A 24157-nucleotide genomic window follows, 5' to 3' on the forward strand; every position below is an offset into this window, starting at 1 on the left:
AGCAGAGGACACAGGATTTAGGGCCAAGGCGTTGGGACAGCCTTGCTCAGGGCCCGTGTGTGATATCACACAGACTGGGTGACTTTCCTCCAAGTGTATTTAGGCTGACATATTTTTGGATCAACTGAATGCTTTTGGTCCCATTCCAGTTTGCTGTTAACAACTTTATCTGTTTGTAGATAGACACAGCGTTAGTGTCTATATAACACAAAAGGAGGTCTGACAACTTTTAGTTAATGGGGCCAGTGCAGATGGCCGCAGGCAGGCAAGCAAGATCACAGGGAGTGCTGGAGCCATGAAGCTTCTTGTCCCAGCTGTGTCCAGCTTCCTGCGCACCTGAGCTCATGCACTTTGCCAACTAGGGTTTTCCCAAATAAATAAACGCGGAGCCCTGACCAGGTAGAGAGGGATGTGCAGAAGAAGGACTCCAGGCCTACCCATTAAACTGCTTTTTGTGACCAGGTTCAGGGGATTTGGAAGCTGTTTTTGCTCTTGGGATCTCTTTGCCTCAGACCGCCTGGTTCTGAGTGTTCCAGCAGGCTCTGGGCTTTCTCAGGCCTTCCTGTTTGTGGGTCCCTCCATGCACTGCGAACAGGCACCTGAATGGTTCCTGTCGGTTTCTGACATCTGGAGAGCATCTTCTAAGCGGGGAGTATTGTAGCCGGGCAGCTTTGGCCCTGACAGATCCAGGTGCACTGCAAATTTGTGTATATGTCATCAAGGTACTCCAAAGCCTAGATTATTCTAGCCTACAGGCTGAACAGTGGATTAGGTATTTTTCTGAACAGAGTAGATATGGAAGGCTGGGCATTCTGGCGAATGGGAGATAAAAGCATGTCCTTGCATGCTGTGTCCCTTCACTGTCTTAGCAATTGATTATATACTAGAATATATTATTTTCTAAACATTGTCTATACGGAAATCTATCTGGTCTCATTGATTTGCATATTAAACTCCTTAAGAGTGAAAATCCCGTGTTTAGCTCGTTTGCTCCCCCAGAGTATAGCAAAGAGCCAGCTTGTGAGAGAGCTTCAGTTCTGGGCTGAAGAGTTCAGCTTCCATCCTGAGGACCCTTGGGAACCACTGATGGTTCTTGAGCTGGTGACTGACTTCACAAAAGCCATGATTAAGAATATGATTCAGTGAGAATGTGTAGGCTGAAAAACAGAAGTTGTGGTTTTGTGTATTCCTGTTTTTGGATGTTTCTGGTAGTTTATACTAATAACAAAAATATGTGATGGATTAAATGAGATCTCTCTGTAAATAGGGCAGAGTGTTTGTAACGTCGTCCTTTATCAGGGGATCACATGACTGTCATCTTCAGGCCCACACAGCCACATTCAGGGTCCCCACGCTGAGTTTCCCCCACAACAGCAGATTTGGGAGAGCAGCGGTGTTAGGATCCATGCTGGCCATTTTAGGAAATACTTCCCAAATCACTTCATTTCTTGACCATTTTCTCCTCACTTTGGAGTAGTGTTTCCGTTGGACCTCTGATAGAAAGAGGATAGGAAGTGGTTGGTTAAGCCTCCTAGCTGTGGGGATAAGTGTTCCATTTGGAAGACAAAACAGAAATCTGTCCTGCCACTTTGTGACCTAGGAGACAACAGATGAAGGCAGGAAATGTTAGAATCTCATCTTCTTCAAAACAAAACAAAACAAAACAAAACAAAACAAAAAACCATGATAATAGAATGGCATGGCCATGGAATAAAAGCCATCTTGAGCTAACTGAGTAGTATAAGCATAACATAATGGCAGGGATGCTTCAGCATGGAGGAGAGACGAGCTCTCGACTCCTAATCCTGACGGGAATTGTTAAATTTCTGGACATCTGTGATAACTCACATTTATACAGTGCTTTCCCACACGCTCCTCCTACATTACCTCTTTTAAGTCTTGGAACAGCCCTGTAGATACGAATCATCATTATTTCCATTTTGTATACCCGGAAGCCAGGGCCTGGTAAGATGTAGGGACTTTATGGTTCTTCCAGTTCCAAATTCTGTTGCCATGCAGTTTCCTTGCACAATCTGGGAACCGGTGTTTTCTCTGATATAAACAGGGACACAGAGCGAGAACAAAGTACCTGAGTTACCTGTGAGCATCCGAGCAGGAAGAGATTCTCAAAAGCAGCTGGCACAAAGTCTCTCCCCACCCACTCCCACTTCACAGCTGAGGAGACAGACTGAGACCCGGGAAAACCACTTGAGTCACAGCTGAGGAGCAGAATATCGTGGACCAGACCTTTGGCCTTCCTGTCTCCTAAGGGCAATAAGTCTCTTTGGACAGGGCAGTGGATTCTGAGCTCCCCACATCCCCCCTGACTGGCTGGGGGCTGAGTGACTAGTGCTTAGTCAGTGGTTGGTAAGTGTGTGTTCAACAGATGTATGAATGATTGACTGACTTTAATTGTAACCGTATGTAAATCAGTACATTTCTTTTCTAACTGTCTTGACCCAGTTTTCTTACGCTAAAGATGTTATTTTTCACTCTGGATTGAGAGGGTAATGTTCACAAAAATCCCAAGATAATCAGCTGAGAGACTCTGTGTACAAAGTGCCATCAGTGGTATTACTGAGTTGCTTTTCTGTGGTGCTGTGGGTTAATCAAAGGCCTTTGTTATTGTTGTTTTAAGCACAAATCTCCAATTTATTATTTAGTTCATTGCTTTTATTAACTTATCTGAAATGCAAATAGCAGCAAAACATAGGTCAGCAGCTGCAGCTGTGGGTTGCAAACAGTGGGAGCCAAAGGACGAGATGGAGATGGGAATCCTGGGGACAGTCCACCATGGGCTTCCACGCCCTCCCCGGGGCTTGACTGGGAAGGACATCTTTGATTACAGAGGAGGAGGGGAAGTCTAGGGGACAAATAGGCAGCAGAATCTAAAAGGAATGATTGATTTCAGTTCCTGAAAGTAGGAAAAATAACTAGATAGCCCATACCTGCCTGATAAGATTCATGGCCCTCCCCTAATGGATCATTGCTTCCAGTAATTGCTTTTGGACTCTGGAAAATGACAGGCAGGAGATAACACAGGCAACACACTTTTGACAGTGCTTTGCACATAGAAAGCAGTTACTAGATGCTAGCTATTATGACTCTCTGTCCTCTGATTTTTATTACAGTCTTTATAATCAGATGGATTGTATGGGATAGTCAGAAACTCTAAAATGATGCAAACCTAAATGGCCCTTAAATCTTGTCCTAATTCATACCGCTGTTCAGGCAGCTAAAGCAGTTGGAGAGAAGAAAGAGAGGTGTTCCGAAAACGTGACTGGATTCACTTAAACATAGCAGATACGGGTATGCAAAGGAAATGTCGTGTGGCTGAGTGGGGGACGTTCTCAGTGGTGTTTCAGCTTTGTGATTTCAGGATGACTCATTTGAAGAGAATCACCAGTGCATCCACTGGTAGAGCAAGGACAACTTGGAATTTTGGTCATTTCCTAGTGAGATGCAAGACTGGTGGTCAGTGGAAATGAAGAAGGAAGTTGCGAGGCAAGGTTGAGGTAATACAAGGCACTTGCACTGTTGGATTCTTGGATTCTCATGGTGGACTGGTGTTGGAGTGAGTGCCGGCGGGTAGAGGACACTGAATGGAGCCGAGCCGGCCATCTTTGAGACAGGAAGAAGGATTCTGGGGCCATGAAGGAAGTCTGGGATTTGAGTAATATATCCAATTCAACTAGTATAGTGATTAAAGCTGCACCCATTACTGAGCACACACATGCCAGGCTCCCATGAAAAAGACCTCATTTAATTCTCACTTCAGCTCTACGAAGTGTGGGTGCGGTTACTCCCATTTACCGAAGAGAAGCCTGAGGGTCAGAGAGATTAAATCATCTGTCCAGGGTCAGAGCTAGCAAACTGCCATGTCTGGATTTGAACTCAAGTTGCCCATCTCCCCGGCTTCTTTCATTGCCTCTGGGAGAGAAGTTGCCCTATGTGATCAAGACTGACAAAAATCCAAACCTGTGCTGTAAGTGATATACAAGGTGCTCCTTCCTTGAAGTAGGATATTTAGGAATCGGTCATTATATTCCTACTTAATAATATGTTAAACATAATTATATTACATGTTTTAAATATGTAACATATTAAAATAACACACCTATTATATTATGTAATATACTTAATATGTGAAGACAATATACTACACCCCATTATGCCTGCATTTAGACTTAGCTTATAGGAATCCTTAATTAATCCTTAATAGCAGCAGCAACTCCTTCAGTCTTTGGAGGGAACAAAAAACATCCACAGTCTGGAAGCTCCTGAGAAGGCAAATAGGGTATGTTAACCCAAAGAGGAGTATTACCTAAGGGCTCTGTCCTAAAGGCTGGCAAGGAATTAATAGGCTATCTTCCAGCATGGCTTTGTATATGAAATTATGTGTTTAAACTGCTATTTTATATTGTTGAGAAACATCAGTATACCAGTGATTTACCTTATGCCTTAGAGGACAAAGTGCCTTCTAGATACCTCTTAATAATGTTCACTAAAAGCTGGCATTGATGGGTTTTAGAGGGAGCCTCGTAGGCATGGAATGACGGAAGTCAAGAAAGGAACATTTGTAAAGATTCCACATGGATCTTAGGGGCCCTACAGGAGCCAGAGTTTCATACCAAATTCATATCTGAGTCTGAGCCCTGTTTTAAGGGGACCAATCTTCCGTGGATAGCGTTGGGGGGTGGGATCCAGACCTTTCTCATGGTTGCGTGAACTTGAGACGGGGGCCCACGCAGCCTCTGTTCACAGGTAAGATACTTTTGACCTGGTAGAACGATCCCCGACTAGCTCCTTATCATTGCCTTGCTTCTCTGTGGTATCTTCTGGAGCTAAAATGCACGATGACTTTAGCTTTTGCGGAGGAGGGCAGAAATGGGTTTGGGACAGAACAAGGGAAGGAGTGCCACCCTGCTTTATCTTCTTTGTGTTTCCGTGTTCCCATGAGGATCTGGAAGCAGGAGGAAAGATAACTGTCGATGAGGGACAGAGAGAATGGGTGGTGTTGGCAGCTGTCCTGTGTGTTGTATGTTGAACTTAAGAAAACCCTGAAAACCAAACCCAAAACCCCCTTCTGGTAGCCACTTCCCAGCTGTTTTGGAGAAGACTCTGAAAAACAAATAGCCTCTTGAATCAAGAGCAATAGTATTAGATCTTTTACTCTAAGCTATACTTTTCTTTCAGCCGGGATTTATTTTGCTTGGCTAGAAATAGCTGGAGTTATTTCGGCAACCATGACTGTTGTCTAGGAATTGAGTGTAGGTTGGAAATAGCCTGGTTGACTACACTGTTTAGCAATAAGCCTCTCTCTTTTTCAGTCTCTTTAAGAAGGGTTTGTAAATGTTCCTGTGGTTAATTGCTTCACGGCGCCTTCCTTTCTATCAATTCAGTAGCCTCATGATGCAATCATTTAATGCAAGAATAAACTGTTAGGTCTGTTGGAGAGGGACAGGGCTAGTCTGTATTCCTTGAGACAGGTATAGAGGCAACCGCAGACTTGTAAGACACCGGGTCATTCTCAGCAAGTAGAAACAAGGCAAATGGAAGAGACTGTACACTTTCCATCTCGGGGACCAGCATCTGACTTGGTAGAGGCCACTGTAGAATCTTTGTCCTTGGAAATCTTTAAGAGCTGCAAGGACCACAGAATTAAGTGCTCATTGGTCCTGGGCCTCGCACTATCACCTGGGTAAATGAGGTCTAGCTGTAGGCCTAGAGAACTGGAGATTCCATGTGCCAGAAAGACTGTAGAACACATTCCACTTGGTCATTTATTTAGCTCCAGAGCACACCATTTACAGCATGTGAACGGTTCCTGGTGCTCCCAGACCTTGGCCACATGCTGGCTCTGGTAAGAACATACTGGTTCGCCCGTGGATTTTGGGATCTTGGCCCATGAGAATTGAGGTCTGGGTCAGGTGACAGAGAAGAGCAGAGACTTGAGTCTCCCAGGGTGTTTGACTTGGTGGTTCTGACGGGGCCAAGAAGATGGACTTTGATTCCAGGTGCCTTTGGGTTTGAATCACAGCTTTGCCGCTCACCAGCCATGGCTTTGGCCCAAGTACTTAAATTCTCCATACCTAGTTTCCCCACACGTCCAGTGAAGTTCATCGCATAGCTCTTGTTGACGATTAGAAGTAATGTTACAATATGCAAGGAACACATGCTAAGCAGTCAGTAAATGGTGGCTGTCTGGTTTGTATGGATCCTAGTACTAGTCCTGGTGTTGTGCAGAAAGGAAGCGTGAACTGAGAACACCTCTTTCTGGGTCTCTTTTCAACCCAAAGGGCCTCCTGCCCTCACAACCAGGAAGGACTCCGGCGGACACATGGACAGGGAAGGTGGCTCTTAGGGCAGTTGGTAGCATTCCTAATTTCTGCCCTTCTTTCCGACCCCTGGGATTTCCATACTGTCCGCTCACACTCGGCTCTGTCGATGGTGTGGTGAAAAACAGATGTTGAAAAAGTCCACATTGACAGCCCGTTTACATCCTTACGGGCTTTTTAAGTCTGAGACAGCGCCGTAGGCAACCTCACCCCATGCAAGGTGCGGAGGCTCTCGGCTGACTTGGCGGTACGTCAGGCCTGATATTCTGTGATCAAGGATATGGCACGTCACTTGGCGAAACTGCGGTGATTGACAAGATGAATGTCTGAGCTGGGGAGAAAAGCAAGAGCTGAACATAGAGGCAGAAGTGGTCCCCCCCCATTCAAATCATTGTTAATAAGACAGCTTAAAAGCCCCTTGGATCCCTCTGACATCTTCTCAAGGTTACCCACTTGAGGACTCTTTGATGTGAGGGCCACAGCATGATGGGAACGGCATTTTCTTTTTCTCCCTTTTTGTCTTACTCCTTGGAGGAGAGATGAAAATAAAATGGTGCTAAGAAAAAAGAAAGCATTTTTTCAAACAAGGGAGGTCATTGAGAACAGAGGAAGTGGCTCTTTCTAAACAGCTTCCTACCTTAACTCTGGTAGTTAGGTGTGTTACTGCGTGGTCATGCCTGTGACACGTTTCTAAAGGACTATAAGGATGATCACATGATTTTTGTTTCCGACCTTAGATTCTGTCACCTCGGTGGAGCCCAGAGGCTTTGCTGCTGACATGCATGGTGATGGACCCAACGCAGTAGGGACTTAGTAAATATCAAATCACTACCATTAAAGAACACTTCCTCCGCGCCCCTTTGAGACCTTTACATTTCATGAATGCTCAGCAGTGGAATATTAATCACAGCAGAGTGAGCATTGCTTGGGATGATGGAGCTCCTGCGGCGTGAAGACTACCAGTAGAGCGTGCGACAATTTTCATTTCATCCATCTTTCAGAGTTTGCCATGAGCATTCTCGGAGGCCCGTAAAAGCCAAACCTAGAGGAGCCAAGGAGAAGAGATTCACTGGACATTCTGTGTTAGAGTTTCCTGCCGCCACTCTAAAGCATTTTGTATATAGGACAGTTAGGCTTTCAGTCTATTCTTTTTAGAAAAGAAGGGAGGATGGGTGACCAACAGTTTTAGCCTAAGTGGATGCAAGTCCGTATTTCTGCCATCATTGCCCCAAATAAATAACCCAAGAACTGAGCTTACGTTGCTTCTCTTGCAGTCCATCTTCGGCTTCCAACGAGGAATCTGAGCTATATCTCGATTAAGACTCAGACCTTTGATGTCCCTTGAGATGATACTTCTTAATAGACGATAAAACACAGCTTCTGTTTGCTGTGTGAGTGCAGGTGTAGGAGGAAAGCATCCAGATCACACAGCTCTGGGGTCAAGAAGCCTTGCAGGAGCATCCTTGGCCTCTGCAGGGTCCTTTTGGAAAGAAAAAGCATGGATGTTGGGATAGCTGTCCTTGACTCCTGGCTCCGCCATGATCTTGCTCTCTGACTCTGCACAAGTCATTTAGCCTTTCTGAAACTCAATATCTATGTCTGCAAAACAAGGATTTGGAATAGAAGTGTCCAGATTCGCATTTCTCTAAACCCAGGTTCCTGGCCATAAGCCCTCCATTTGGACTCCGTGTCACCTCATCCCCAAGGATGTATTTCCCAGGGCTTGGAGTTTCCCTGCTATTCGTCTTCTTGCTTCATTTTACTCACCATCTTGTATGTCCCATCCAGACGCTGTCTTCTTTGGAAGCCTTCCTAAAGCCTCTCAAAGTGGTCTGGCAATCAGAATCATCTCCTAGTAAAACTCCTGGTTTTAACCCTTACTCTAAGGATCTTGATTTGCCGGGTCTAGATCGGACCTAGTCCTATGTAATTTTAACAAGTACTCCATGAGCTTCTGAAGGTCGGCAGAGTCAGGAGCCGGCGTTCTAGGACTGCTAGTTCTAGGCGAGCCACTGGCTCTTAGCTCATATCCATCTCCACGGTGGGTGCCTTTCTACTTCATATGATAACCAGCCCCATTCAGCCAGTCTTTGGGAATGTGCTTTGACTCTAAACTGCTTTTAATTATCATTTGATTGGGTTTAAAACCCATATTTGTAAGTAAAATATAGTCATTTATTTAATGGCTAGATTCAGTCAGTTACCTATTTTTAACAACTTGTTCCTGGGTATTTACGAATAGGTAGAATCATAGCTTGTGTGGGATGCATTTATGCAGCTATTTAAAAATAGCGCACTCTGACTTTTAATCTAAATCAGTCTCTGTTCCTGTCTGCCTTGTTTGTAAAGCCTCTTTTCAGCTCTTCTGCATTCATTGTTCAATCAATATTACTGTATTCTTTTCAAACACCTTAAGCTACAGTTTCAGTTAGAGAGACTTTTTTCACACAGTCCTCTCCACTCCTGAATATGAAATAAATGCCCAAGCATCCCTCTGTAAGAAAGCACCAGATTCCATCTCAAATCTGATCTCCCGCATTACAGTGGGACTCAGTGCTTACTGCGTGCAGAAGCTCTATATGGTGTTGATGGGGTCATGGGACATGAGCGTCCGCTGTCTGGGATGGGGCACTCAGTGGGGGTGGGTGGTTCTTTCTAGAGGGGGTCCTGTGTCTCCAAGACTGGAAGGAACAGTTGGAGTCAGTCAAGCAAATGGGAGGGGACAAGTATTCTGGACAGAGGGAACAGCATATGCAAACCCCCAGGAAGGCCAGGTAGAATAGATTGAAACACCCTGGCTCTGGTTCATGGAGCTAACATAGAAACAGAATTACCGATGAGTCCCGTATCAGCTCTTTTAGTCCCAGAATGTTTCCTCCACAATTGCCCCCAGAGTAAAAACATCTATGGATAATACAGAGCCCTCCTCTGAGGAGCAACTCTGTTTCATCACCCACGTGGGCATCCAGGGGAGTAAGGGTGGTATGTGAACCCATGGAGAGAGTTGGCTGCTGGAATCACGGTGGAGAATGTTCCAGTGTCCTGTTAAGTGACAGGCACCTGTATGTAAAATGCATGGAATTTTGACCCCAAAACTATTCAATGTGGTCTAGTTCTTCTCCCTGTCCTGATGGACTGAGGTCCAGTGACCACAGAGCAGTGTTCCTTCCCTAGAAGCTGCTTCCAAGCACCCGGGAGTGCATCTCCCTCTTTCTCCCCCTGCTCTCTGAGGGGACAGGCTTTAGCCCCCGGCTTGTCTGCAGTCAGCATGGCCATGTGGTAACGGGAAGGGGAGTGAATCCTCCTCATCGAAGTCCAAGAGTGACAGGACCTGTCTTTCCAGCTCTTCTCTGATTATGTATAAAGGGAAATGTAAGCCCCCGGGCAGCAGTTGCTGGCTGGGTTCCAGAGCCAAAACCGAATTAGAAACTCATTAAATACTTCAAGCCAGTGAAGCTGGCTGGGCTGTGCAGGGGCTGGGAAGGCTGCGAGCCGAAGAAGCCGGCTGGCAAAGAAGCTGGCAAAGGGCAGGCTGTGAGCAAGGCAAGACAGTCCAGGAGACAAGACAAAACAGGGCCCACTTGTCCTTCCCATAGATGTGTTTGTGAGCTGCCTAGTTGGTACAGCTACATAATGTATGCTAATTGCTATCTTTCTTTTTTCTTTTTTTCTTTCTTCTTTGCACGGGAAATGCTCAGTGGGAAAGCTCTGAAACCAAAGAGACAGTGCAGAAAGGCCAAAATGTAGACATTACAGAAACAGAGAGAAGGCACAAAGGAGAACAGAGGATGCAAATGTACAAGGTGCCCAGCAGGTACCTGTCTTTTCCACGCAAGTTTTAGAGAAAATAAGCAAAAAGAAAGATACGATGTTCTTTGTGTGCTGTTTTCTGAAGCATCTGTTCCATAGGCTGAAGTTTGTTAATTGGATTTTTTTAACCATGGCAAAAATTCCACCTATAGGAAGCATTGAAAATTAGCAAGATGAAATCCCAGAGTACTTATCATAACTTCCAGGAAATGTTAATTAGAAAGTATGAGGTGGTTCTCTCTTTGTGACTTCTCTGGATAAGACATCTCTCTGTGTAGATTATAAGATTGATGCAAATTCGAGAGGGCACACAATTGAGCCCACTTAGATTAATTTTCCATTAATAGGAAGGACTTTAAGTATTTTTTCTTACCTGTCAAACCATGTAAATCTAGTGTCTGATTAGATAGCCCTGGGTGACTGTCATTTTTTACTTTAAATCAAATAAAAACAACCATATTAAAAAATCATATTAAAATAATGGCTTCTTTAATGAAGCTTATCAATGTGCACAGGCATTTTATATTGGAAAAAAATGGGCTGGGGAAGAAAAATATTCTTTTTTTCATGTCTGACATCAAAATTCCAAAGGTTGAAGTATTGGACATTGGACTTCTTATCTTTACTGCAAGAATCCTTAATTTTTTTCATAATAAGAAAAAGATGTAATTCATTCTTCAAAGCAATTTTATAGACATGAGACATTTAGGGAATTTCCTAATGCGTTTTACTAGATATGAAAGAAAGGCAGTGCCGACACTTTCCAGAACAGTATAGAAGACACATTAGAGCATCTGGTTATATCCTCTGAGGGAAAAACTGACATAAATTTGAGCTTCTTCTCCAGATGTTTTAACGTGCCTATGAAACTTTTGTTTTAAGATTAAATATTTAGCCACAATGTGCAAAAGATAGGGAATAGGTAGTCAAATGCCAGTAGGAGGAACCTCTATTTTATACACTAAACTCCTCTCATCCATTTTCTGTCTTCATTGTCTGAGGGTGTGCCCAACTTCTGCCTTTCCAGCCCTTAGTTTTAAATCCTTGAATTTTCCTGATATGTGGCTTAAACTGAGTGAGTAGTGCCCTCTACAACCTTTGCGTGCCCCTCTCATCTTTCTAGCTTCTCCCATGACGGCCTCACTCCAAAATCAATGGGAGAGTGTTCAGTGCTGCTTTCTGGAGCAGACGCAGATGCTCTTTCTTTCAGTTATACTCTGGAGCTCTGGCAGAGGACACACTGGGGAGCCTGCGTCAGTCCATTCTTCTCTAGAGCTGGCTTGCCTGTCAGCATTTTTACTGGGACAGAATGTACTCCCATTGTACACTTTGTTAAAGAGCAAAGAGTCATCATCCTAAGAACTTAGCATGCTTACGGGTAACTGCATATATTCCAAGGGTATAAGTACATAAAAAACCACCGATAGAGAATCATGCACGATAGGAATGTGGAAAGTGATTTTATGCATGCTCATTTTCTTATGAAAACCTGTTATTTCTCATGGAAACGGAAATCTGGAGATTTTCTGAGAAGCATGTTTTTCCAAAGTCCCCAGTTTATTTGTCTTCCTCCCTGAACTCATTCTACACTGGAATTTTAGTCTTTCTTAAAAGATGATGAAGAGGGTAGAATTTACTTGAGTGACTGACTGAATCACTTCTGCTCAGTAGGTTTTGGGACTTTATCCTCAGGAAAAATATGTGTCTTGGTTCAGAAAGCATTTATCAATACCTTAAAAATGTCCCTTAGCTAGATTTAATAGAATTGTGTCAGAAACAAATCTCTGCTTGTCAAGTCAATATTAACTAAATATGTGGCCCTGACTTGATTCCTTGTTTCCTGCATCAAGTTTTCCTAGATCTGCAGATATAGTTGTTCGGCTACAATCTTCCAGAGAAGGTCAAGTGTGGTATGGGGACATGTGGTGTCACCCCCATGGTAGTGACCTTGTGAAGACCTGTAGTTGAATATAAAGTCAAAACGAATTCTTCCTAATGATGCCCTATCTTAATTCTCTTAGGAGTCCTAAGGAGGGGCTGATGACCAGAGGCAAAATTCAATGCACTTGTGAAAAAATAAAAACAAACAACTTTCGACACTTTGGGACATTTTGGGGCCCTAATCACATAAAAAGAACTAGACAGTGCTTCCTTTTTATTTTTATATGGCAGTGAGCTTTCTGCTAATGGTGACTCAGGGGTATATCTTCTAGGGCCTGAAAGGTACATCACTTGGTTTACTCATTTTTCTAAAGGCTGAATTTCAACCCATGTGATTTTGTTGAATCCTGTTCAAAAATTGCATGGGTGGTGGTATGTGCAACTATAACCATGTATATTTTTGGTTGTCCTGTTTTGCAAAAGACCATCCATACCTAAATGTCTATAGATGGAATGTGTGATCTGGGTTCTGTGAGATTTGCATGGAAATTGCCAACTTCACAGGAAGTCCAAATGAGGTAGTGCACATGATTTTCACAAGTACGTGAGAGCATTTTGTTAACTAAGACATTCTCATTTAGTTGGATGCAATGGCTTGTATAAATTTTTATATACTTCCTCTAATTGAGGTATATGATACAGAGACCATTAACCACCATCAGAATTTTGAGGGAAGAGACAACTTTGGGAGTTGAAGGGGACAGGAGATATTTCCAGAGGTAATAAAAATTGAACTGGTGGATCTGTAAGGGACTGATTAGGTTTAAGTAGGTTCGAGAACTTACTTTAAGACATAGTAGTAAATGGGGGCGCCTGGGTGGCTCAGTGGGTTAAGCCGCTGCCTTCGGCTCAGGTCATGATCCCAGAGTCCTGGGATCGAGCCCCGCATCGGGCTCTCTGCTCAGCGGGGAGCCTGCTTCCTCCTCTCTCTCTGCCTGCCTCTCTGGCTACTCTAGAACCTGCAAAAAAAAAAAAAAAAGACATAGTAGTAAATGGTGTCCTCCAACAACACCCTTCATTTATTTCATTTTTTTAAAAGATTTTATTTATTTATTTGACAGACAGAGATCACAAGTAGGCAGAGAGGCAGGCAGAGAGAGAGGGGGAAGCAGGCTCCCCACTAAGCAGAGAGCCCGATGCAGGGCTCGATTCCAGGACCCTGAGATATGATCTGAGCCGAAGGCAGAGGCTTAACCCACTGAGCCACCCAGATGCCCCAACCCCCTTCATTTAAAGCAGACTTTCAGCCAACTGTCCCACTGGGGTTAAAAAAAAAATGCAGTGACCAGTTAGCATGAGTATCTGATATACTGACAATTTTAATTACTTAGTATAAATTCAGTGAATACATCAGTATTGTAAATTACTGGTTTATTTCATGTAAACTTTTAACAGCATAACTCATTGAAATTAAATGGTATTAGGTGAAATGAAAAAACCGAGTGGCTGACTTAAAAATCATGGTCCTGCATTCTACTTATCAACGTATGACACCACATTTGACCTGAGTCAGCAGCAAGCGGGATTCCATACTCTTTTCCCCTCTAAAAGTACGAAATGGTGTGAAAGGCAGTAAGAAGGCAAACTCTGTGTATGATGTTCTTCATAAAATACTGAATTAGTTCACATAACTGCTCCCTTTTGCTCTTCTAATTGATATTTTACCGTTAAAGGGTAGGGTTTTGGTTTGGTTGAGGACGAGGTGATGGGTGAAAGGTTTAGTTGGAGAAAGTTCTTTTGATAAATTTTTCCTGTCTCTATGCTCACCAAGAGTTGCTGGAACCACCCCATACACAGGGGCTCACCATCCCCTGTGACCAAATCTCTGAAGACATGCTCAGAGCAAAGGCCTTGTTGCATGGTCGTCTTCAGTCGTTAGTCAACAGGGCTACAATGTCTACCCAAGGCTTTGTGTTCATATGTCTTATCCAGGGCTCAAAACTGGCTCTCTCCAGCGGCTGCTGCCTGTTAGAACAACACACAAACAGTAGAAAAGAATAACGTGAAAGTAGCTGGGGGAGACATCCTTCTTCTCCTCTTAGAATAAGAGAAGGAGCATACTAAGGAGGAAAATGTGAGCAAAGATGTTGGTTCTTCTAGGGCCATTTGTCAGAGCACAGCAAGGGATCATGAAAGAATGGTGAGGAGCCATGTGTTTAAAGAAAGACCTTTAACATTGAGAGAGTGCGCTCTGGAGTCAGTCCACTGTGAGGAGAGCTGAGGAGAGCACCTGACTGAGGGAAGGTGAGGACCAGGCTCTAAGTGAGCCTTCGCTCTGGGTCAGCAGACAGGGCACATAACTGATGGCAAAGAGTAGGAAGTACAGAGGAGTCAGGGCTGGGGCCCTGGTGTGCCAAGAGTGCCCCCTCAGCCCCAGGACAGAGAAGACCCCTGTCAGGAGGAATGGAGTGTACTTTTCTGGGCAGTCCAAGCACTGGGCCATGACTGGGTAACACAGACATAGTGCTCAGGGGAAATACCAGGTGCTGATTCAGCCATCTCCTCCTCCCCCTTCTGAATGAGGCAGAATATAAATCAACAAAACTAAAAAAAACCAAAGTCACACTTCCCTTGGGTTGGGTTGGGGCTTTAGGCCAAATGCTTTAAAAGATATGGCCAGATTTACTCATCCCAGCTGGAACACAAGACCCGAGTATCCACCTTTCCATTACCTGTTACAGATGGTGGAGGCGGAGGCCCCGCTTCAGGTCCCTTGAGCCTCCTACTTCCAGGTCAGGATCTTGACCTTCAGAGGTCCCTTCCTGGCAGATCACCAAGCCTGTTGCTTTGCTCTAGCCTGATGCTGTCACTGCAGGTAGCACTGTCCCCTGGGGACTTTACCGGGAAAAAAATGTCAGCAGCCCGTGCTATTTCTCCTTGGCTTGGAGCTAAGGGTGTCCAAGGGGTCTGAAACTAGATGCGGTATTTGTTATGTTAGCTACTTAGATTTTTCCCTTTCTGTTTCCTTTTCAATAGCCAGTACCAAAAGGACTAATTTGATTTCTGTTTTTAAGGTGTCTGGCTTTGAAGGCGAAGGGTGTGATGATTTGGTTCTAAATGGTAATAGATGGGGGTGAAAGGTCGGCAGTTTCCCTGGATTTGATCAATGGCAGGAGTTTGATGGCAAATTAAATGTCAGATAAAACTGCCAAGTGATTCCTAGACTCAGTACTTACTGGGAAAAGTTGTTTGAGTTTTTAATGATTACATTGGCTCCCAAGGGAAAAAATTCTAGCAGTATGTTCAGCCATTAGGACAGTAACACATTAAAAACAGTGTGAGGATGACATTAAATAAGCTTACACTATGTCGTTATTGATCAATAGCGTCGTCTTTATCTACGTTGTCTCCTTTCTCAAAGAAGGGGCCACAGAATGACGAGAATTATCTGAAAGTTGAAGACATGCAGAGCCCCAGACCTCACCCCTGCCTTCTGAATCAAATTGAGAGTGGGCCAGGCATATCTGCATTTTTATTGAGGTCCTCAGGGAATCACAGGGCATCTCACACTCTGAGAAGTGTCAGCCTCCAGTCCTTTCTCCATCAGGTAGATGGGTCCCAGACAGAAAACAAAGCCATACCCACAGGCTAAGCAATGTAACATTGCAGTGGATATGTAGGTCCAAGTAGTACATTTTAGATTGAATGTGAAAAGCAAGTCTGAGTTATTATTGGATTTTTTAAAAGATTTTATTTATTTATTTGACAGAGAGAGATCACAGGTAGGCAAAGAGGCAGGCAGAGAGAGAGAGGGGGAAGCAGGCTCCCTGCTGATCAGAGAGCCTGATGCGGGGCTCGATCCCAGGACCCTGAGATCATGACCTGAGCCGAAGGCAGAGGCTTACCCCACTGAGCCTCCCAGGGGTCCTATTATTGGATTATTTAAGGTTTTGGAAGTATTCAGCCTCAACTCTCCTCTCTGTGGAGGTGGATTAAGTTTGCAAATCAGGAAGGCACTTCAGGTACAGGACACCCCGGGGGCTGGGGGTGAAGGTGAGCAGAGAAGGCAGTGGTACCATCACTTCTCTGGTGTTCTTTCCCAATCACCTCCAGGGGCTTTTTGCTGCTTTGGCCCACCCTTGAAATGGTGGCATTTCCCAAGACTGTTCTCAGCAAAAGGCTCTCTTTATTCTCTAAGAACATCACCTAAAAATACACGGATGCCTCCCAGATCTGGTCCAACCTGTGGCCTGAGCCTCAAATTCACCTTTCTGCCTGCGTGTTGGGCAGAACCACCTGGATCCCCCATAGGAACCTCAAACTCAGCAGACCCCACGTCAAACTAACTGTTATCTGTCTTCCTTCATTCCTTTAAAAATGTTTTTCTGGGGGGTACCTGGCTGGCTTAGTTGGTGGAACATGCAACTCTTGGTCTCGGGGGTGTGAGTTTGAGCCCCACATTAGGTGTAGAGATTACTTAAAAATAAGATCTCTAAAAAATGAAATGAAATGTCTTATTAGCGACCTGACTCTGGACTGTGGCCACCGAGGTTTCCATCCTAGTTTGACTATTTATTCCCTATGGCTGTTGTTGAACTGCCCAATGTCTCATTTTCCTCAGCTCTAAAATGGGAATAGGGCCTTCCTCATAGGGTTAATGTGCAGATTTAATGCAATAATCCTACACAAAGAACTTAGATCAGTGGTTGACCCAGGGCAGGTATTCAATATAGCTTAGTCATCTTTATTATTAATTCCCTTATCAAATATTGATTGAGCTCCTGTGGTGTATCAGACACTACTTCTGACTTATGCTTTCCAAATGAGACACTGTCAAAACCACAAGCATCCCCATTAAACTATGTTCCCTTCAGGATAAGGCTGGCATCCTATTTATGTTTTAATCTCAATGCTAGTTTATGAAGGTAGCACTAATTTGCCTGAATTAATCTCCAGAAAACTGTGTCCTCTAAATAATTCACACTTTGTTAGTGAACAGGGAATACAATATCTCTTAAAAGGCCAGGATAAGACCAATAAGATTAAAAAAACATTCTCTGAAACCTACTCTGATCTCAAGAGGGTGAGGTCTAACTGTTGAACCACAGGAAAGTACCATTTTTGAGTTGACATGTAGGCGAGATTGGCAATCTCGTGGTTTAACCTAATAGTTGGTAGAGTATCTGGCATATGGCAGGTATCCCCCAATGCAGAAAGAATTCCCAAACCTATACCCCGAAGGCAGGGAGTACCCTATAATACAGTAAGAAAAATGTACCTCAGGCAAATCTTATTTTTAAAAAGTAAGGATTTAGACCATGTAAACTCCTAAAAAAAAAAATCTGAGAAGCATCGAGGGGCAGTGGCAAGAGTCAAGATCAGGAGTCAGATGGGTTAGACTAAAAACCCAGTTTAACAGCTTACTTTATTCTTATCTGTAATAAGACTTCATAAACCATGAAGTGCATCACAAATGAAAGGTGGTGCTGTTAATAGTTTAGCACCTGTTCCCATGTAGAACTGCCTGCAGCAGGCGTAGGAACTGTCTGGGCAGCCATACACATACAACAGTTGCTCACTTATGACAGGCCACTGTTCACCCCTGAGGCCTGTCTTTTTCTTCTTTAAAGATAGTAGGGGCGGAGGGCTAGAATTGACACCAGAGCTCCTTTGGATTTCCCTATTCTGTGAGATGAGGAAATTCTGATTTCTTATGCCGCAGGAGTGACAGATTCTCACAGGCTCGTGGGTAGGAGGTTTCCCCTTGGCTGCTGGACTCCTCGAATCTTAAAGGCAGAAGCCATGTCTTTCTTATGCATGATGAGCATAAGTATTTTTCTTTGTCTGCAGCACGTTTTGTTGAGGGAACAGGGCACTGGGACCTCCTACCTTGCTGGGGCCCAGAAGACCCTGTTCATAGACTTAGAATACCATCATCATCAATGTTTCAGTGCACAAACCCAGAGGAAGGTGCTCTGTAAATGGTAAAGTACTAGACAGATGTGGATCTGTGTTTTGATGGCAGCTGGAGTTGGCTCCCCTGACAGGTCATACGTAGCCCTTTGCTAGGTATGCCTTTCCTCTCCATCCATCTGTAGCCTTCTAAAATCCGTACCTTGTCGCAGAAACAACTTTCAGGTTATCTTCTTGCCCCTAATGGGGGCCCACATTGGTGTTGCTGTTTCTCCTTAGGTGTTCTCCAGGGAGCCAGACCTTCATCAACACCATCCATGGTATTTCTTTCTACTTCTTTCAGCTGGGGCCTAAAATAGAGAAAAAGAAAAAAGAAACAAACTTATTTCTTCCACAGTCTCCCACTTCTAACCCTTGGTAGCCTGGATTCTCATTCCTCTGCCTTGAGGCCTTTCAAAAAGGGGGAGAGAGTGGAAGGAAGAGGAGACCCGAGGAGAATGGGATTAGGGAGAACAGCCCCGTAGAGAAGATTGAGAAAGAGGGTACGACGAAAACCCCGCAAAAGGGACAAGACCTGTTGCTGCCTGGCATCCCATTCCCCAACCAGATCTGTGCCCAATGTGAGGAGTCCCCCAGCCGTTGGAACAGGAGGGGATGTACAATGCAAGATGAGCCTTCCTCTGCCACTAGGAGCAAGCCTGCCTGCCTGTCGCCAAGGCTCAGTCTGCATCTGCATGCAGAGAACACAGTTTGGACGAGGAGGAAGTCTTGGCGTCCCGGCTGTTTTAGTTATTTGCTTATTTGTCTAACGGTCAGGGAAACATAGAGTAGAAGATAGCACAGAACCCAAGAGAAGGATGGGGTGGAAGGACTGGCAAACACATGAAAAACTAAACCAAATGTCAACAAGAAAGAAAAAAGTTAAGTTCAGGAAATGTAGAGAAAAATCGGTGTAGACTCAGATTCTGTAATAATTAAATTCTGTGCTACACAAAAGACGTCAAAGGTAAGATCTTTAAAAAGCGGTCTCATTCCCAAGCAATGATCAACTTACTTAAATTAAAAAAAAATTATATATGAAGTCTACTGAATTTGTTTATAATGGGATTCATGTTCTTGTTCTCTTAAAAAAACACACACTGACCATTTGGAGAGCAACGTGACATGTGGGAGCACACATCAGAGAGGAGACAAAAGCAGAAAACAAACAACCTTATTCCCAACAGAAAAGAAACGCTATTTCCAGGAAAATCAGGGAAAGGTTGGAGAGAACTGGGCTCTAATTGTACTGCAGAGACAAAGAGGGAGTGAGGCTCTGGGCATGAGTGGGAGGCGGGCGCGCCTGCCCAGGGGCAGGGGAGTCAGCGGCACCCGGGCTGCATGCTCACTTCTTACAATGGGGAGGCTTAGCATCACAACTGGAAAACCTTTCTTTTAGATACAGTGGTTTGGGAAGGTGGATGAGGCTGAGAGCTACGTGAACTGACGGAAGTGAAAGACAAGCGAGTTGATTTTGAGGTGTAAGGGCCTCTGGGAAATCAGACTCCTTCCAGCGCTAGGAGTTGGGCTTCCCTGAGGAGGGAAGCTGGGTGGGCTCCTGGTGATGGCTGGCTTTCTGGGCTCTGTAGTGACAGTGTGGGATTGTGCAATCAGGAGGTACTGAGCCTCCCAGCACCTCTGTTTCTCTGAGGGTACCTCCATGGCAGGAGTGGGGAGCTGAGCTGTCTAGCCTGCCTCGTGGGCATGTTCTCCCTCGTGTCTGAGGGGATTTCTTTCTCATTCCAGGCAACAAGGGGGAGGTTTCTGGTAGGTTGGGCCCTGTGCCCTCCTGCACCTGCCCTTGAGCTCTATGCTGGGACATCTGGAAAGACATTGCTGCTTGTGGCCTTGAAGAAGCGCTGTGACCACATGTGAACCCCCCTTTTGTCTCTCTCTTCCTGTTCTTCTTGCTTAGAAATGATGAGGTGGGATAGAAGGAACACAGGGAGAACCGAGAGAGGCTGCTGGGAACTGACCTCTCCGCTGCTTGGAGGCTTCCTGACTTGCTCTTCCTCCGTCTCCCTCTGGGAAGGGAGAGCCCCAGAGCTGTCTTCTCACCAGGCCCGTAGGGGCCAGGGTTAGTTGTAAGGGACAGAGAAGGAAAGAAGATTCACAAGAACTTTGCTGATGCAGGCATCTCCTCTCCCTCCACACCAGCTCTTTCTCTCCCAAACTTCCCCCATCTCTTAGCATATTTGCTTTGTGTTATAATGTGGATTCCTACAGAAAGGGGGTCTGGATATTCTTCCAAATGAAAAGCCGTTATTAAAAGCTGCAGGCAGACCAGCTGGTAAATAATTTTTTAGTTCCCGCACTGAGTACCTTTCATTTCTTGATTTTGTCCATTCAGCTAAACTTTATCCTGGGGGTTGTTTTTTGGACGTGGAGGTTGGAAGCAAGAGGTTTCCTTTTCGGAAAATCCACTTGGCCAAGGAGGTAGAATTCAAGAACTCATGGCTTTTATTTCTCTTTCCTTCCTCCCTCCCTGCTTCCCCCCGCCCCTTTCTTCTTTCTTTTCTCCCTCCAACAGAAACAGAGTTTAACATCAAGACTTTTGTCCTTGTGGCCTTTTCTTGATCCCCCCCCCCCCCACTTACTTTTAGCTAAATCATCCCAGTTCTTTACCCCAAGCTTTCCCTAATTCTACAGTCTTCTTTAACCCTAAGTTTTTGCTTCTTTACATTGGAAGTTTTTCTGGGGCTGAATCACAGTATTGAATTCTGTGTCCATAAAGAATCCATTCAGGCTTTTACCCGGGGAAGGGGCAGGAGGAGTGGGTAGAAGAAAAAGTGTTCACTTTTTTCAGGAAAAGGAAGTTGTGGAAATCAAGTTCTGGATCGTGATCATCCATGGAAAAGGAAAGGATGTGCTCATTCTCAAGACATACCAAGTGACTGCCCTCTTATGGGCGATCATCAGTGTTTTCATCAAGGGCTTCCCCCACCTCTTCGTGCTTTTCGGACTCTGGCTCCGGCATTCTGTCCCTAGGGCTGGGCTGTTTCTTTAAGCAGCTGCCTGTCTGGGTTGAAACTGTTGGGGGTCTTTCTCTGGCCCCAGCCGTGATGGTATCACCTGCTAAGCCACTGTGTTCTGGCACCAATGGGTGGGATATGTGCACGAGAGGAGCGTCAGCTGTGGGCGGGGCCAAGGTTCTGAATTTTATGGGGATTGGTGATGGCAGTGCCTCAGTAGCGGGTGTCATTGAATTCAGTCATGTCAGCCTCTTCAGAAAGCAGCAAAAAGCCTCTGTGTGTGCACATACGTGTGTGTGTTTAGATAAGATATTCAACTCTGTGGAGAAGAGACCCCATAAGCATCCAACCAATTATACCTAGAAAATAACATTTTCCTTTCGGAGATTTCAGAGTTACCTGCATTAGAGTAGACCATCAACCCCTCAGACAGCCTGATCCTGAAAGACACATAGATTGAAATAATCTGTCAGACTTGGAATAACTGGAAAAAAAAAAAAAAAGTCCTAGCAATAACTGAAAAATACAGGCTTGTTTGGGTCTCAAAGATAGCCTTTGGGAGCACATAGACAGAGGTCTCATTGTCTGCAAGGACCCTGCTGCTTCAGGGGTCCCCCCAGACCATCCTCTTTTGATTTTAAGGTGGAACAGACTTCTTTTTTGTCACACAACAAGTCCCTGCCCCACTCACCCCAGGATGGAGCCTTCACAATTACACTGAGTTTTGTGGAGAAGCCTTCAAAAGACTTCTTATCAAAGCAGTGAGTGACACAATCATTCCATCTCAAGCCCCTGCTTTTGCTTCCCTCTGACCAATGCTGAGCGGAGTTACCTATTCATTGGGGCTCCCTAATGGTTCCGCTGTGAGCCCTTTCTGGAGAATGCAGACTATAATGGGAGAGAGAAAGGCTGCAACGGGGTTGTCTTTCTTTCCTGGGAACTTCTTTTCTGAAGCACTGAATGAGACCTTTGCAGGCGAGGGCAGTGGCTCCCCTTCAGAATGCCTGGCCTGTTTCCCAGTGTGAAACATTCCCCAAATATGCAACTTTGCTAGAGTCCTAGCCGCCAGAGCCCAGAGCCGCCTGCCACAGGGAGAGCTGGCATTCCACTGGGATGCCGGGGTGGGGGCGCGGGGCTCCATCCCCTCGGGCAGCCCCCGCGCTTGCCAGATGCCAGGATGACCCAGCCCCTAGTTACATCGTCCAGGAAAAGAATCTTGTCACAGCAGCCCGGCTGTGACAAGAGCTTGAAGCTTCTCTCTCTCTTTAAATCCCCTCCTTCATTTAAATCCAATCCTATAAAAAGGCTTTTGTTGAAGAAGCAGCCATGGCATCATGGTGCACGTCTGTGTCACTGCTCTCAGTGTTTCCAAAGATGGACAAAAAGAACATTCGTTAGTTGAATTCCTGAGCGAACAGGTCTGAAAATTGACTTGGAGGGAGGAGAGGTAAACGGCAGCGGTCACATGGCGTTTGTCTTGTCTGCAAGCGATGAAGCCAAAGAGAAAGGGAGCTTCTCGTGGATGGTAAGAAGCCCCTGACAGGGAGTGCCTGGGCAGCAGTGTCGTTACTTACGATGTGTCTGGGGAAGGGCCTGCTTGGGGTGGCAGAGCTCGGGCTGCCTGGGGCTGGCTGTTAGAGGTGCATTTGGAAGCTGGGGTGAGCAGGGTTGGGTGCTGTGTCGATCACGTAGGGAAGGAAGGGGCTCTGATTCCTTTACCGTCTCTTGGGGAGGGAGCCACTTGTGCCTACCTTGCTCAAGTCTACTTTTGTGGGTTCCTACAGCATAGAGCTGGCACTACAATCGTACCTTGCCAGTATGCTCCCTGAGGCTTTGTGTGTTGAAAACAGTCATGTCCAAAGTACTATCGAGGAAATGACCATTTCTCCTTGACTTAAGCTTTTGCTTCATTTCATGTCAACTTAGAGCTCTTGAACCTCCCAAACAAAGTCTTCATTTCAAGGAGGCCACTGACAAAAGGACCTAGAAAGGGGATGGTTTCCTGGGTTTTCTGATGGTCATTTTATCATTTACTTACTCAGTTTGATGTTCTTTCGCTTTAGCTTTAAATGCATATGGTTGTCAAAAGCAAAATCAACCATGGCAAAAAATGATGCCCAACAAAAGCATAGATTTTGGTATTCCTAATAAATAAACGTTCTTTCTCATGGCTTAGTTGAATTGTTTCTCTGGAAGCTCAATCCTTCGTCTGTTCAAACTGGGGGATATTGTTCTGTTTTGGTGTTTCTTCATTTTCAGGCATTTGGAGCAAAGTATCACACACCTTCTCTTAATTTCACCCTCTTCTGTGTGAGTTTTCTGCCACCTTTGACTTTTCTTTTGCTTTTGGCCAATATTGTTGTAATTCTTTCTGGCTTCTTGCTTCTTTGAGCACAACCCTGCTGCTGTTCCTTTGGATTTTTTCCCTAGCTGTCCCTTGGCATCCATTGTCTGCCATGCCCATTTTTCCAAATCCTAGTCCCAGAGACTAGCCCTGCAGAGGAGTGTAGCTAGGGGCTGTGGGGCCAGGTGTGCAAGGTCCGAGTCCTGACTCGAACACTCCCTAGTTGTGTGACCTTGAGCTAGTTAATTCCCTTTTGCAGACTTCACTGTCCTCTACAATAAGAGGGGACATCACAGTACCTCTGTCACCGAGCTCTTTAGGTGATTCAATGACTTCATACTGGTGAGGTGCTCAGAAGCGTGCCTTACATCACTAGGGTTTAGTGTGGGCTTCTTCCATTTCTGATGTAGGGGAAATATTAGCCCTTGGGAAAGCTCAGACAACGGAGGAGAATGGGTTTGATGACGGGGTGGTAGTCTTTTAGCATATTGTTTCTGAGGTACTTCTGGTCCTTCCTGATATAAAGGGGAAAATCCCTGTGTGCCCTAGACTGGTTCTTGAGATACAATTCACATATCGTACAGTTCATCAATTGAGAGTGTACTGTTCAACAGTTTTGAGTACGCTGTACTGTTCATCTTGTTTAAATTCTGGTAAAATATATATAAACACAAAATTTGCCATATTAACCATTTTTCAATGTACAGGTCATTGGCACTAGTTGCATTTATAATGTTATGCAACATGACCTCTATTTCCATATCTTTTCCTTCACCCCAAACAGAAAGTCTGTGCCCAGTAAGTAGTAACTCCTCAGCCCCTCTGCCTTGGCCCCTGATAACCTCTGATCTGCTCTCTGA

The 24157-nt window shown here is 44.9% G+C and overlaps 1 protein-coding gene across 2 annotated transcripts in view; it reads left to right on the forward strand.

Annotated features, from left to right (window-relative positions):
* Nucleotides 1–24157, forward strand: part of MAP1B (microtubule associated protein 1B) — a 94883-nt gene that overhangs the window by 46159 nt on the left and 24567 nt on the right. The window contains exon 1 of one of the 2 annotated variants that reach the window (XM_047731107.1): nucleotides 22057–22478. The exons of the other annotated variant lie outside the window; for it this stretch is intronic. The gene's annotated coding sequence lies outside the window, so the exon portion shown is untranslated. Of the gene's footprint in view, nucleotides 1–22056; nucleotides 22479–24157 lie in introns of those variants that run through there. 2 annotated transcript variants of the gene reach the window in all.

The sequence above is a fragment of the Lutra lutra genome, chromosome 5 (genome assembly GCF_902655055.1).
Source record: "Lutra lutra chromosome 5, mLutLut1.2, whole genome shotgun sequence".
Lineage (NCBI taxonomy): Eukaryota > Metazoa > Chordata > Mammalia > Carnivora > Mustelidae > Lutra > Lutra lutra.